Source organism: Pseudorca crassidens, chromosome 19, assembly GCF_039906515.1.
Source record: "Pseudorca crassidens isolate mPseCra1 chromosome 19, mPseCra1.hap1, whole genome shotgun sequence".
Classification (NCBI taxonomy): Eukaryota; Metazoa; Chordata; class Mammalia; order Artiodactyla; family Delphinidae; genus Pseudorca; species Pseudorca crassidens.
Window position 1 is genome coordinate 53,884,910 of NC_090314.1, and position 14,137 is coordinate 53,899,046.

At 48.5% G+C, this 14,137-nt stretch overlaps 2 protein-coding genes across 6 annotated transcripts in view; one reads left to right on the forward strand and one right to left on the reverse strand.

The window, feature by feature from the left end:
- Window positions 1-272, reverse strand: part of CCDC40 (coiled-coil domain 40 molecular ruler complex subunit) — a 43,779-nt gene extending 43,507 nt beyond the window's left edge. The window contains exon 1 of the mRNA XM_067714730.1: window positions 20-272. The gene's annotated coding sequence lies outside the window, so the exon portion shown is untranslated. The remainder of the gene's footprint in view (window positions 1-19) is intronic.
- Window positions 1-14,137, forward strand: part of TBC1D16 (TBC1 domain family member 16) — an 84,385-nt gene that overhangs the window by 1,003 nt on the left and 69,245 nt on the right. Inside the window, exon 1 of one of the 5 annotated variants that reach the window (XM_067714738.1) lies at window positions 9,315-9,511. The exons of the other annotated variants lie outside the window; for them this stretch is intronic. The gene's annotated coding sequence lies outside the window, so the exon portion shown is untranslated. Of the gene's footprint in view, window positions 1-9,314; window positions 9,512-14,137 lie in introns of those variants that run through there. 5 annotated transcript variants of the gene reach the window in all.

Below are 14,137 nucleotides of genomic sequence, written 5' to 3' on the forward strand. Positions count from 1 at the left end.
GCACAGCGCGCGCGCTTACCATTCCCGGCCTTAGGGTGGGTGGTTCGACTGTTTAAGAGCCGCATGTCAGGAAACTCACTTCCTTTAGGCCCGGTCTCTTCCTCCTGTTCTTTTCTTTAAAAAAAAAAAAAAAAGAACGAAAGAAAAAGAAAGAAAAGAAAAAGGAAAAAAAATAGGCAATTTAAGATTGCTAAATATAACCCAAGAAACGCTGCCAGAAGCGGTGAATCTTGAAATCCTGTTATTCCCACACTCGGAAGTTGGTGTCATATGTTGGCCACAATCTAGTTCAGATTCTATTCAGAAATAGAAAACGACATAATACGTTCACTTTCCTTACCGTAAAGTTTGTTTTACTGCCTCCTCAAGTTCATAGGAGAAGCTGGGTTGGTTGGCCAGCCCCTGTGACTGGTCCCACCGACCTTTCTTTACCACCTGCAGGCACCAATTCTTTAATTTGGAAAGAAGAGGGAAATGGTTCTCAAAAAACGGCCATGTGATGGAGCATATTATCAAAGGGCAGGTGCAAAGGCCCAGTTTCGTGAATTCCATTCTAAGTCTGTCAGAGATTGATTAGAGAACTTTTAAAAAATCTGTGTGTTAGTTTTAGAAATTCCTCATTAGAAACATTAATGTTTAATTGATTAGCAAACATTAAACACTTTTAAGAACCAGGAAAACTTTTGCAAAGAAAGAATTATTAAGGTTAGGAATGCATTTTAGTATTAACTGTGAAGCTTGTTCATGGCTATTCATTGTTGGTATTCGGAGACTCGTTCTCTGCTGAGTACGCTTGGCTTGTGGAGTGTTTATGGTGAGCAGTCTCAGAATATGACTAAGGAAAGTTCTTATCAGTGGAATTTTTTAATCCTTCAGACATGATAATTGTTGTGTAAATAGCTTCTGATTATCATGCATGAATTCACTGAACCCACTAAACAAACCCATAAAGTCAGTACTGAGGTTATCCCCATTTTACAGGTGGGAACACTGACACTTAAAGTAAATTCCCCAAGTTCACACATCCAGGAGTGAGAGTAATAGAGGCCTTGGGCCCAGGATGCTCCAGCTCCAGAAAACCATTGTAGCACAGTGCCTCCCCTCTTGTAACTGGACCCTATGATTCACATGCACACACTCTCCCTGCCCCCCTTTTTGCAGACAAATAACATGGTTCACTCTGCCAAGTGATTCATAAACATGCAAGAGAGTGGGGACTAATCCATGTCACCACTAGCTCCTAATATCAGTTCAGTTTAGTCTGTAAAGAGCTCCCTAGGCCTCAGTGTAAAGGCATCTGAGAAGACAGCTACTGGGTTTGCAGAACCCTACCTACAAATGTGCTGGTCTCCCTGCCTCGGGCTTTGGGTAGCTCAGTGCACTGGTTAAAAAATGGCCTCCAAATGTAGACTGCTGGGTTCAAATACCAACCCTGGTACATAGTACTGACTTAATACCTCTGTGCCTTGTTTTCTGCATCTGTGAAATGGGGGTAATACCACCTACCACAAAGTTCTATTGCAACAATTATCTAAAATACTTAGTGCCTGGCACATTTGAAGTGCTTGGTACTATAAATTTTAAATTATTATTAATGACCATCATTTGGATTTTTCACATTTAACTAGATTGGTAAAAACGTTTGGTTTTGTTTCCATGTGTATGTGGGCCATCAGATGGAAAGCTAATCATAAGCAGAAGTGGAATTCTCCATTTAGGTATATTTACTTTTTTTTTTTTTTTTTTTTGCGGTACGCAGGCCTCGCACTGTTATGGCCTCTCCCGTTGCGGAGCACAGGCTCCAGACACGCAGGCTCAGCGGCCATGGCTCACGGGCCTAGCCACTCCGCTGTGGCTCTTCCCGGACCAGGGCACGAACCTGTGTCCCCTGCATCGGCAGGCGGACTCTCAACCACTGCACCGCCAGGGAAGCCCTACATTCTTATCTTTGTAACTTTGTGGGGTGCTGAGTCCTTGTGGGCTGCCCAGGGACCAAGATGATCAGGTTGCCTGGCAACACAAATCTGGAATAAAGATTTTAACTTGTCCCTCACATCTGGCTGAGGGTCCCCAATTTTGTTATTTACAGGCCTGAATCCTCTCCTGTAAGATTAGTGAATTAATTTCGTACAGTGGTACAGTTGGGGAGGATGGCTTTAAACATGATGGATTTGTAGCAGTGGAGTGGAGTGGAGTGGAGCAGTGGTTTTATTGGTGTACATTGTATTGTACATTGTTCTGTTGTAGCTGTATTAGGTTGATGAATACAATCTAATACAGATACAATAGATGAGGCCAATGCACAGAAAAGAAGGCACATACTTTCTGCTCCAAAAAAAAAAAAAAAAAATTGGAGCAATAATATAGGAAATCTTTTCCCATTCAATTCGGTGCTGTTGGTTTTGATGCTACCGACCACCCACATACCCTTTGGGCACCTGGTCTGGCATCTCTAATAAATCTGCTTTGATGAGCTGTCTGATGATATCTGATCTGAAGCATGTCCTTTACTCCAATCTCCTGAACTGATAAAGACATCCTCAGAGAGGAGAGAAATCAGGTCACTTGCAACTGAGTTCGACGTCTGCCTGCGGTAGCTTCAGTCATACAGCTAGCACAAGGAGAGAACAGAAAACCCAAATTCATTATCCAGTCTGAATGGCACGCCCTTCTCTGCCTGAGCCTTGGGCGGCGAGTCTGAGCAGGTGTTTAGAGTTGATGTACAAGATGAGGAATCATCTGTATGGACTCACCTGACCACATATAGAGATGTGGCTGTGTCTTTTCCATGCTCTTTCTGGATTGGCTCCTAAAGAAACCACCATAACATGGGTGCACCCTGAGCCTGTGTCCGCACCTGCTTGCACACCTTGTTGTGTATGCTGGTTTTCCACTGAATGACCCTGATCCTGATTTCAACAGTCTGATAAATTGGTCTTTACACTTTCCGGTGTTGGAATCGGAGCAAAGCGCATACTTAACAGATGGCATTGGACACCCTTTCATTTTTCAATTTCTGTAGCTAAAATGCTTTCCCTGGGCAAGATCGGTTGTGTTGCATTCCAGGGGTGTTGTCAGTACATTTCCCCCCAGTTTGATCTCTGTTTTGTGGTACGTTAGCTACTCCTTTGCCACAGATAGTGAGAAACTCTGTGTGTTAAAGTTAACAGGCACAGTACAGAAGTCAGATGCACCTCATCCTCTGTGGGGTTGGTCATTGCTTTCCTGGCTGGATTTGCACTTATCCTTGCCTTTTGGGTATAGTCCTTCCTTGGTCCTCAATCCTGACTCATCTTTAAGTCTGTTTCTTCTTGCAGGCCCCCTTCCTTGGCTCTTTGAGGGAAATGGTGTTGGGGGGGGTTGCTGTCGAGGGGCACAGGCAGCAGATGGTTTCTCTCGGGAGAGGCAGAGGCTTTGGGACTTTCCAGGCAGTGGTAACAATTGAAGTGACAACTGGACAGTTGGAAGAGGAAAGTCACAGCTAAGCAGGCCACCAGACCTCCCCTCACCCTCGTTTCTGAAGCTGTCTTCTCCAGTTACGGCCTCCTGAAGGTCCTTTTTCCTTATGGCAATTAGCCCAAGCCTCTGGCTCTGGAGTTGATGCCCTAAACGTCATTCCTTCAATTTAACTGCAAGTCGATTGTTTTGGTCCTCATTTCTACACAGAGGCCCCACCCACAGCAGCCCTATCTTTGGGCCACAATCTTTTTCTTGTGAATCCTGAATGCATGTGCAGCAAATGTATTTCTCTTCTGCAATAATCCCATAATTTGAAGTTAAATACAACTGAGAGGAGGGGTGATATCATCTCACAGGTGTCTTATCTGGGTAATGAGACTGAAGGAGACCCACCTTTCCCTAAGAACGGGGTTCCTGATCTGCAGGATTTATATCACCCAGTGAACCTCAAATCTCGGGGTTCCCAAAAAGACTATGGTGCATGTGCCTGGTTCTGGGGCGGTAGAGAGAGCTGGGGCCTCCTGCCTGGTGTGTTAGCAGAGATGTTTTGTGGGAGGAAAACGATCCTTGTTTGCGTGTGTCTGGCTTGTGTTTAAGATGGCATTGCCTTGTCCCAACTCTGTTGATTGGGCTTTGAGGGCAAAGCAGGTGAACCGGTTTCTCCCAGCCACATGGCAGGTGACCAGAGCTCAGGGCATTTTGCTCCTGAGCAGTGTGACAGTGACAAGGCCAGGGGAAGAATCACCTGTGGGCTTTGCCCCATGACACGTCCCCCTAAGGTTGCAGTGGCCCCACTCCCTACCTGCCTCCCCCTAGCTGCTGCAAACAGCTGTCACGGTGGGTGTGGGCTGCGACCCTCAGGCGTGTAGGAACTGCCAGCTTGTGAGCTGCTAGGACCGCACCTGTCCTGCTGACCCAGGGCGGCCCCGAGGCAGGCACACAGTACAGAACAGTGAATGGGAGAAGTCTGGGCAGAGCGTTTCTGCTACTGGCTCCAGGCTGCCCTGTTTCTTTGGTCTCACTAGGAAGGTTCAAGAGACGTTTGCACCTTTGCTCTATTTGTTTTCCCGTTTGGGAATTGATGGAGCCTCCAGCACAGGAACCAAGGCTCTGGCACTGGTCTGTGTGCAGCTTTTCTCTGTCCTGCTGCCCCCTCAGAGACACGGAAGCCAGGTCTCCCCTCTGCAGGGTCTAGGCCTGGGTAGTGGCTCTGAATGGGGGTTTGATAGTCAATGGAGATAGAAAGCCCACCCTACCACAGGTGTAGTGTGGTCGGCAGAATAGTCCCCACAGATGTCTCTTCCTAGTTCTGGGAACCTGTGACTGTATTAGGTCACGTGGCAACGGGGATTAAAGTCGCAGATGGAATTAAGGTTGCCAATCTGGTGACTCTGAGGTGGGGAGATTGTCCTGGATTATCCAGTGGGACCATGTCATCCCAGGGTCCTTGAAAGTGGAAGGGGGGCCCAGAGTCAGTGTCAGAGTGATGCCCTATGAGAAGGACTCCACTCACATTGCCGTCCTTGAAGGAGGAGGAAGGGGCCACGAGCCAAGGGATCTGTGCGGGTTCCAGAAGCTGGAAAAGGCAGGAAGACAGACTGTTCCCTGGAGCCTTAGGAAGGAACACAGCCCTGCTGACACCTGAGTTTAGCCCAGTGAGATCTGGGTTGACTTCTGGCCTCTGGAATTGCCAGATAATACACCGTTGTTTTAAGTCCCTGTTTTTATGGTGACTTGTTTCGGCAGCCATGGGAAACCAATACACTCGAGATAGAAGTGCTTTGTGAAGGAAGCGGGAGGGGAGACTTGTGTCTCTTCTAAAGGGTGTCATTTCTTCATCCGTGTTTTGCTCATTTCTGGCTTTTGGTGACTTTGCCTGTCTGTCTAGGAGGACTCTCTTTCCCTGGATATAAATCACCAAATCTTGGGGACGAATTTTGGGTAATAGATGCCTTAACTTCATCCCTGGAAACATAAGCTAGAGGAGAGCCCCACCCCTCACTGCCTCTGGGCCAAGTGTCAGTGGCCAAGTGGTCCCCAGGGGGAGGGAGGAGGGAACGTGTGTGGTTAACAGCAGGCCTGCTGCTGCCCACTGGCTCCAACCCAGCAGCAGGGCCAGTTCTGAACAGGGCTGTGAAAGAAGAAATCTGCTACCCTTCCCAGCCCCAGCTACTTCTCTTGGGGCTACTGCCGTTTCTGACATCTTCCTCCTGCAACCACCACCAAAGCCTCTCCTCCTGGAAGCAAACCTGAGCTACTTTCATCGCCAGTGTGACTTACTGCTGCGAACAACAGAGCGCCAAGAACAGTCCTCAGAGGCGTTCTGATTCTTAAAGACTTGCAGGTTAATAGGAAGGAATGACTCCCTAGTCAGGGAGTTTCTGCAGAGAGTCTTTTGTTTTATGAGGGTGTGTGCTTTTTCTGGGGGGAGGCCAAGTTGATCTTTCCTTTGAATTACACAATAGCCTATTTTGCAAAAATGTCGGTGGTCCCTGACAGCTCAGAGCAGCACAAAATTCAACTTGTAATCAGGTATCGATCAGAGATGGTTAAAAGCCAGCACTGGCATTTTTATTTTATACCTTTTAAAATCATTGCCCTTTTTTTTTGTACACCCAAGCTAATGCACATTCCAGATCTTGGCCTGACTCCATCTCTGTATTCCTTGTGCCAACTGCCAGGTTGGCATCGTTCTCCTTTCCATCAACAAAAACATGGCATTTGGAACTCTACTGAAAATGGCATTCTGGTAGGCCCTTCATAAAAAGATCTTCTCAGAGATATCTTGGACTCAGGAACTTATAATCTAAAATCAACAATATTGATGGAGACATAACCATTTTAAAGCAATGATATTAAGTGAACGCATTCGAGGAGAATGAGGTTTTTTTAATCATTGTCACTGATCTACCTGGAGCTGTTTCTCTATCCACCTTCATCTCTCAGAATTTGGGGAGAGGATTTATAATATTCGTACAAAGTGCTTTGAGCATCTCGAGCTGCTCTTTTGATTTCAATTAACTCTAAGTCCTTACTAGCGATGTGAAAAGTCAGATAGCTGTTTCTGGCTACAGGCTTCACTGGTTTTGTGTGTTTTAGGATCTCTGCTGATGGCATTTAAAGATTGTGCTATGTACCCTGGTCCCCTACTCTATCTGGGTAATAAGGAGAATAAGTCTGGCCCTTAGAAAGGCCCTAGACCTGTGAAGGGGACCTGGGTGTTCTGCTTGCTCTGGGTTCTGTACCCGGCAGCCTTTCTGGAGCACAGTTTTTTGGTCTCCCAGGGAGGTGGGGATCTTTGTTCCCTGCAGGACACCGGGTCCCTAAGATAATGGGTGTAAACTGCTCTGCACGTCGGATCAAGAACCATTCAAGGTCATGCGTCTTATGGATTCAAGGACATTAGGAAGATCTCCCATCAGGTTGTTTGGTCTTTGCCAGGCCCTGGCATTGCTGCTGGCAGCCTGCTGGCAGTGCGGGGACCAGAGCTCCCTTTGTTGCCGGCCTCGAGCTCCCTGTCCTTTTCCTTGCCTCCATCCACACGATTCCACCTCAGCCTGGCCTCTTTGGGTGCAAGCTTCCTGGTCCCAAGCGTCTTTTTAAAAAATTAATATATTTTATTTTTCAGGACAGTTTTAGGTTTACCAGAAAATGAGCAGGAAGTATGGAGAGTCCATATACCCTCTCCAAGTTCCACTATTATTATTTTTTCATTGTGGTAAAGTACACACAGCAGATTTTGAATATTGACCCCTTTGAAGTGCACAGTTCTACGGCATTAAATGCATTCTCATCCTTGCGCGGCCATCACCCCATCCGTTCCCAGGACTCTTCCCTCCTCTCCACCTGGGCCTGCTCCTCTGGCTGGGAGCTTTCCCTGTGCACCTGCTGCTGCTTTTCCTGGTGGCGTCTTCCAGACAGCCCCTGTCATCCCAGCCCGCGGTGCAGGCGCCAGGCCCTTGATTAGCTCTGCCGCCCTCCCTACCAGTCTCCCCTCCGTTTTACGTGCCCCTTGGAGGCATCAGCCCGCCTCTGTGCCTGGACATCACCCACTTCCTTGGCCTGAGCCCCAGCCCTGATATCCTTTAAGGATCGCCTCCAGTTTCCTTCGGAGCCCTGCCCCTCATGTAGTGCTCCCCAGAAACCTTCCAGCTGCGCCTCCTGCAGGCTGTGATGTGGACCCTGCTGTGGAGCAGTCACATTCCCCCCACAGAGCCCACAAGTGCCCTGGAGGAGACAGGGTGCCCCTCCCAGGCTGCCCCTATTTCTCTGGCCCCACCCCCTGCCCTGCCCCCAGCCTGTTAAATCCTGTGGGAGCGCCCAGTTAGGACATAGCCTCAGGGTCAGGAGAGGGGGGCGCATGTGCAGAGGGTGCCCACGGGAGCCTGTAGGTGGGGCGTGAAGGCAGGGTTGGATGGAGGAGGGGCCTGGGGCCCCAAGGCCAAGACCTTTCCCCTCTAAGGCAAAGCGTTGAAGCCCGAGAGCCAGCCAACAGAGGGGCTGGAGAGGGATGCAATTTGGGCTCCGCAGGGGATGCAGCTGGTCAGGGAAGTGAGGGGAGCAGGTGCTGGGGGCAGGCCCTCCTCGCCGCTACCCTGCTCCACCGAATCCCCTCCCCAGCCCTCCCCCAGCCTCTGGCCTTCCTCTCCGCCCAAGCTACTGCCCATCGGAAGCCCAGACCTGTGCTCTGCTCCGGACGCAGCTTCAGCAAGGCAGTGGTCAGCACACAGGGAATGATCCTAGCAGTGGGCAGTGAAGGTCCAGGACGGCTAGACCTTAGAAATCTAGGAGGATGACTTAAATGATAGTATAGAGGGGCCCGTTGCTTCCCAAGACGGGGTTTTGGTCAGGTGGATCTAGAGACCCTAGGGGAGCTGGGCGCTGTCTCTGCACATCTGTGGCTTATCTGTGAAGAAGGAGCCCCATGACTGACCATTAACCTTCCCACCATCCCGGGTTCGTTGGAACAGCCCTGAAGGACAGGCAGGTACACAGAGAGCTGCCCTGGGCCAGATCACGATTAGTCAAGTCTCGTTGCCAGACCAGCGAGCACTGAAGCCCAGGGGCCTCCGCTCGGGGTGTCTCTGCAGGCAGTTCTCCAGATCTGCTTCCAGTCCACGTCCCTGGACACAGCCGCACGTTCCTCTACTCCGGGTGACACGTGGGCTAGAGCCATGTTTATTAACCAGGTGACAGATAGGCCCTGGGCTGCCGGTGAGGAGAGGCCTTCTGCAGCCTTGGAACCACCCAGCACCCACCCCTTCATCCTGTTTAACACCCAACTGGTGACAAACCAGGGGATGCAGAGGGGGGTGGCCCTGGGCAGCCACTGACATGTCATTAATTTGTGCTGATAACAGCACAGCCTGAGCGTCAGAGGGGCTGGTCTACCTTCTGTCAGAGCCCAATTCTCCACCTTCCTCTGGGGGTGGAGGGGAGCAGTAGGTGAATGGTTCCCCATCTCAAATGGGGATGTGTCACCTGGGCGCCCCTCTCCCCCAGACCTGCTGGGTCAGAGTGTAGGGATTTGCCCAATGAGTTTCTTAAAGCCCCCTGGTTTGGAGAAGCACTGAATCAGATGACCTTAGAGCCTCTGGGCACCAGTGCTGTTTCAGTCGAGCTGTGCTTTTTTAGCGGGCCCTGCTTGATGTGGGGCAACTGCACCCCAAGGGCATTGTCTTGGGCTTTGGGCGGGGGGGGCCTCCATTCTCATCTGGGAGGTGGCCTGGCAGCAACTGTGCCCTTTGGGATTCTTTTCCTTCCCTTTCTTCTGACAGGGTGGGGGGTAAACTCAGATTTATGTTCACCAGCTGGAGGACTCGGGTAGAACTGCCAGATTAGGACGCTGCCAATCGGATGCTGGGAGCCGAATAGAAATTCACACTGAGCAAGGAACCCAGCCTCTGCTGACTCGCAGCGCGTCGCCTTCCCCACGGTGGTCAGCTACAGGACGCGAGCTGTGCTGGTGGAGCTGGGGGCTGTGTTGGGGGGGACTGCGGTCCCACGTGGTAAAGAGGACGACAGGTGATCGTCGCTCCCCACCGGGACGGAGGTGAGGGGCCCCTGGCAGGACCCGCTGAGTGTGAGGCATTCTGGACCCACGGGCCTTGCACTGTAAATAGCAACAAGCCATCTCTTTAAACAGAAGCAAAATAAGGCAGTAAGGGGGATTCAAGGGGAAAGTACTGCAGGGGTTGAGGATGCAGGCAGGGAGGGTGTGTTTGGAGAGCTTGCTCTAGGCTCCTTCCTTTGGCTCAAATGAGGAAGCTGTGGCCGGTGGGCCCCTGGAACGGCTGGGGCCTGAGGAGGGCAGCTCTGCCTGGGCTCAGTCACCATCTCAGCTGCCGACGAGCAGAGCCCGGTTTACAGTACAAGCCGGCCTGTAATGAGAGTGATTCTCACTGGAGCGTGTAGGTAGTGTGACAACCATGTTTGTCCATCACGTGTGCAACGTGGGAGAAGACGAGAGGGTGCAGACCAGAGCACGGACCAGGCCACACAGGTCTCTGGGTCATTGCTAAGGGCCCCCTCCTTTTAAATTTCCCGTAAGATTTTACATGACACGCACCCCAGCTTTATTAAGCTATATTGATGTCCCTATTTTTATCAAGTAACAGTACACAGTAAAAACAGGAAATAGCGATAAAAACAACATGAACACTCATTCAGTGAGCTGGTGAATAGTTAACATGTGCGGCCTTTTCAGGTAAATGTATACTTTGAATTAGGCTTTTTGAAATATCAAAAGTAGTTCATTGAAAATGGACATCATAAGAAAATTAGATGAAAATATAAGCCAGTGATGACTGGATCTTTGGCTTGAGACGAATGATATAAAGTGTAAAAGTGATAAAAAGAAATCACTAAGGAAAAGTTATCATCAATTTGCCTAGAAGTTTAAAACCTCTGTATTTCAAAATGAGTAATACAATTAAGAGGCAAATAACAAATTAGGAAAAACATACATGCAGCAACTATAGCAAAGGATTAAGATCTTTGCTATATAAAGAGTTCTTTCATATCAATAAGAATTCTGACACCCCAGCAGAAAAATTGGCAAAGTACACCAACAGACAATTCACAAATGTTTAATAAACATAGGAGAAACTGCTCAAGTGAACTGATGATCAGAAAACCATTTTCCAATGACCAAATTAGCAAAGATTCAAATCCCTAAAACTCTGATACCTTTTTGGAAATCCATTGGACATTATGTCAGGGGTCCAGTTTTTCCTCCTAAGGAAATAGTCAGGAATCCCAGAAATTGTCCTAAGGAAATAGTGAGGATACAGGTACACATTTATGTATAAAATGTAAAGTTTATTATTTAAGTAGCCACTATTTGGAAACCAAATGTCTAATGATGGTGGCTGGCTCAAGAATGGTGCATCCTTGTTATATATTTATAGCTATCAAGATGGAGGGTTGACATTTTGAATTTTTAAATTAGTTAATAATGTGGTATATTAGTATTCTGTGGCTGCCATAAAAAGTACCACAAACTGGGTGGCTTAAGCAACAGAAATTAATTTTCTCACAGTGTTGGAGGCTGGAAACCTGAGATCTTGGTGTCGAAGGGTTGGTTCCTTCTGAGGCCTCTCTTCTTGGCTTGTAGATGGCTGTCTTCATGTTCACATTGCATTCTCCTTGTACACCAGTGTCTATCTCCAAACTCCCTCTTTTTAAAGGATACCAGTCACTGGATTAGGGCCCACCCTAATGACCTAATTCTGACTTGATTACATCTGTTTAGAAGCTACTTTCAAATAAGGTTGAATTATGAGGTGTGGGGGTGAGAACTTTAACATAAGAATTTGGAGAGGACACATTTCAACCTATAGCACATGGGAAAATATATGTATGTTATAACTGAAAGAATGGTATGGTATAATTCCAGTGGGTGGTTTTGTTCTGTTAAGATAGACACAGAAGATAGTAGAAAATACACAGATTATTTTTGGATGCTGTGAGTTAAGGGACATGTATTCTTTGTACTTCTCTGAACACGTTTCGTAATCTAAAAAAAGAAAAAGCTTTTAAAAAATAGGGCAAGGATTCTCCACTCCTAGTTTGACAGAGAGCAGAGGTCGGGAACCAGTTTTAGTTGAGATGAAATAGGCTCACAAAGGAACAAATACATTGAAAAAATAAATGAGCATTGTCTGAAGAGAGTAAATATTCATGGCTAATGTTTAACAGACGTGCTAGATCTACCCAGAGGCACGTTGTCTCCCGCACTGAACAACCTGGGGGTGGAACTGGGGGATAGTCCTTGCTCACCCAGGTTACAGGGGCAGGGGGAGGAGCCAGAATTCCACGCACAGAAGACAAAGGTCTCATGTTCAGGTGTGTCCGCTCACTGGCTGACTTGGGGTGTGCGGCCCCTGTTTTCTCGTTTGCAAAACTGCGCTTCTAGGATGTACCTTCCAGAGCTGCAGTGGGGGGTTTCACAGCCGATGTGGGGCAAACGCTATATTGTGAACACTTGTATTTTGGAATCTCCTTCAGAGCTTCCAGCACATTCTTTTGATTATCCTCAGTGGTGGCAAACCGTCTTAGCTTAAAGATGGTGCAGTTTTTGGACTCAGCTGAGCCTTGTTTGCAGCACGCTCTGGAGGTTAGGGCGATTAAACTAAGTAATACCATTTGAGGCCCAGAAGGAGGTGGGGCTCCAGACCTGCCCCAGCCTCACCCAGCAGGAGGCCACGGGCCCCAGGAGGCCACTAAGCACCTGGAAGGTGGCTGATGTGAACTGAGGTGTGCTTAAGTGCAAAACGTACACCAGACTCTGGAGATATAAATAATGTACAATAGCTCACGAGTAATTTTTCCATGCTGATTACATGCTGAAATGATACTATAGGGGATATAGTGGCTTGACGAAAAATATTCTATTAAAATGAATTTCCTCCATTTCTTTTTTACTTTTTAAGAATGCGGCTACTAGGAAACTTAAAATTGCATATGAGGCTCTCATTGTATGTCTTCTGGGCAGTGCTGGTCTGGAGAAGGGAATTCTTTTTCTTGTATAGCTCATTAACTGATCTTGTAATTCTGGAATGATTCTTGAATTCTAAAAATATTTAGAATGGACAGACAATGGAGTGAAGTCATCATTAGAATAAAAGAATATAGCTTTGCCAGATGATTAATTGGAAGGAAAACACATATTTTGATGTGTAGGTTCCAGTGTGATTTATTTTAAGCTTCGAACATTGGTTGTCAAGCGTCATAATGTGCCTTGTGTGTTCAGACAGGACTCAGTGGTTAAGACAGCGAGAGACGCCCCCTCGACCTGGGGAGGCCACAAGGCTTCCCCAGAGGTGGGCCCGGAGGGGATTTGGGTAGCGAGGAGCAGCCCTGCCCCGAGTATCCAGAAAGTGGTCTGAGCCGGAGGTCGGCCACGTATCGCCCGTGGACCAAATCTAGCCTTCTTCCTGTTTTATACAGTGCGCAAACTAAGGATGGTTATTAGGTTTTTAAATGGGTGAAAAAACTGGAAGAATTTTCTTGTGTAACGGCAAAATTATATGGAATTGGCGTGAGTATCTATTTAATAAAGTCTCGTGGGACCACAGTCATACCTGCCCACGTACTGTCTGCTTTCATACAACAGGGCAGAATCGAGTAGTCTCCACAGTGACCGCTGGGCCCACAGAGCCAAAAATATTTCCTGTCTGGCCCTTTACAGAACCAGCTTGCCGTCCCCTGGGCCAAGGGATCAACTTGATTCTGCAGCCCACATTGAAAGTGGTGTCTCAGGCATGGGGGATGCCTGAGAAGGGGTGGATTTGGGGCCCTGGATATGGCCAAGAATGGAGGGGCTTCTGTGGCTCAGGGCTGAGGAGGTGAGGACCCCAGCTGGGCCTGAGTCTCCAGGGCTAGTGATTTTCAAGGTCATCCTGACGTTGGGAACCTCAGCAATGAAAGAGAAGAGAGTGATGGATTTTTCTGGGTAAAGACGCAGGAATGGGAAGGGTGACTCTTGGGCCTGCAGGGAACTGTTAGAAGGATGCTGTGTTTGGGAGAGTTAGTAGCCGTGGAGGCAACTGGAAATATGCAAAGAGATGGGAGATCAGAGCAAGGGGGCACAGAGGGACACCCAGAGAGCCATAAGGGCCTGAGGATCCAGCATTGAGCTGCCTGGTCCCAGGACATTGAAGGAAATTAGCACTGAGACAACCCCTACCCTGCTGAGCCGGCTGGACCCCCAGCCCCCGCCCTCTGCCCCAAGAACCCATCCAAGCACTGGACACAGAAAGAACTCCATTTAGGGAACATCCTAAATCAGCCCTGGATTTAAGGGTAAATGTACAAAGTGTAGAGGGTGCAAAGAACAATATAATTTAGCCTGAGAACCGCCTCCAGTTGATTATTCAAAAAAGTTTTACTGGGCTTCCCTGGTGGCGCAGTGGTTGAGAGTCCGCCTGCCGATGCAGGGGACACGGGTTCGTGCCCCGGTCCGGGAGGATCCCACATGCCGCGGAGCGGCTGGGCCCGTGAGCTATGGCCGCTGAGACTGCGCGTCTGGAGCCTGTGCTCCGCAACGGGACAGGCCACAACAGTGAGAGGAAAAAAAGTTTTACTGTGGTAAAACATACATGACATAGGGAATTCCCTGGCGGTCCAGTGGTTAGGACTCCATGCTCTCATTGCCGAGGGCGTGGGTCCAATCCCT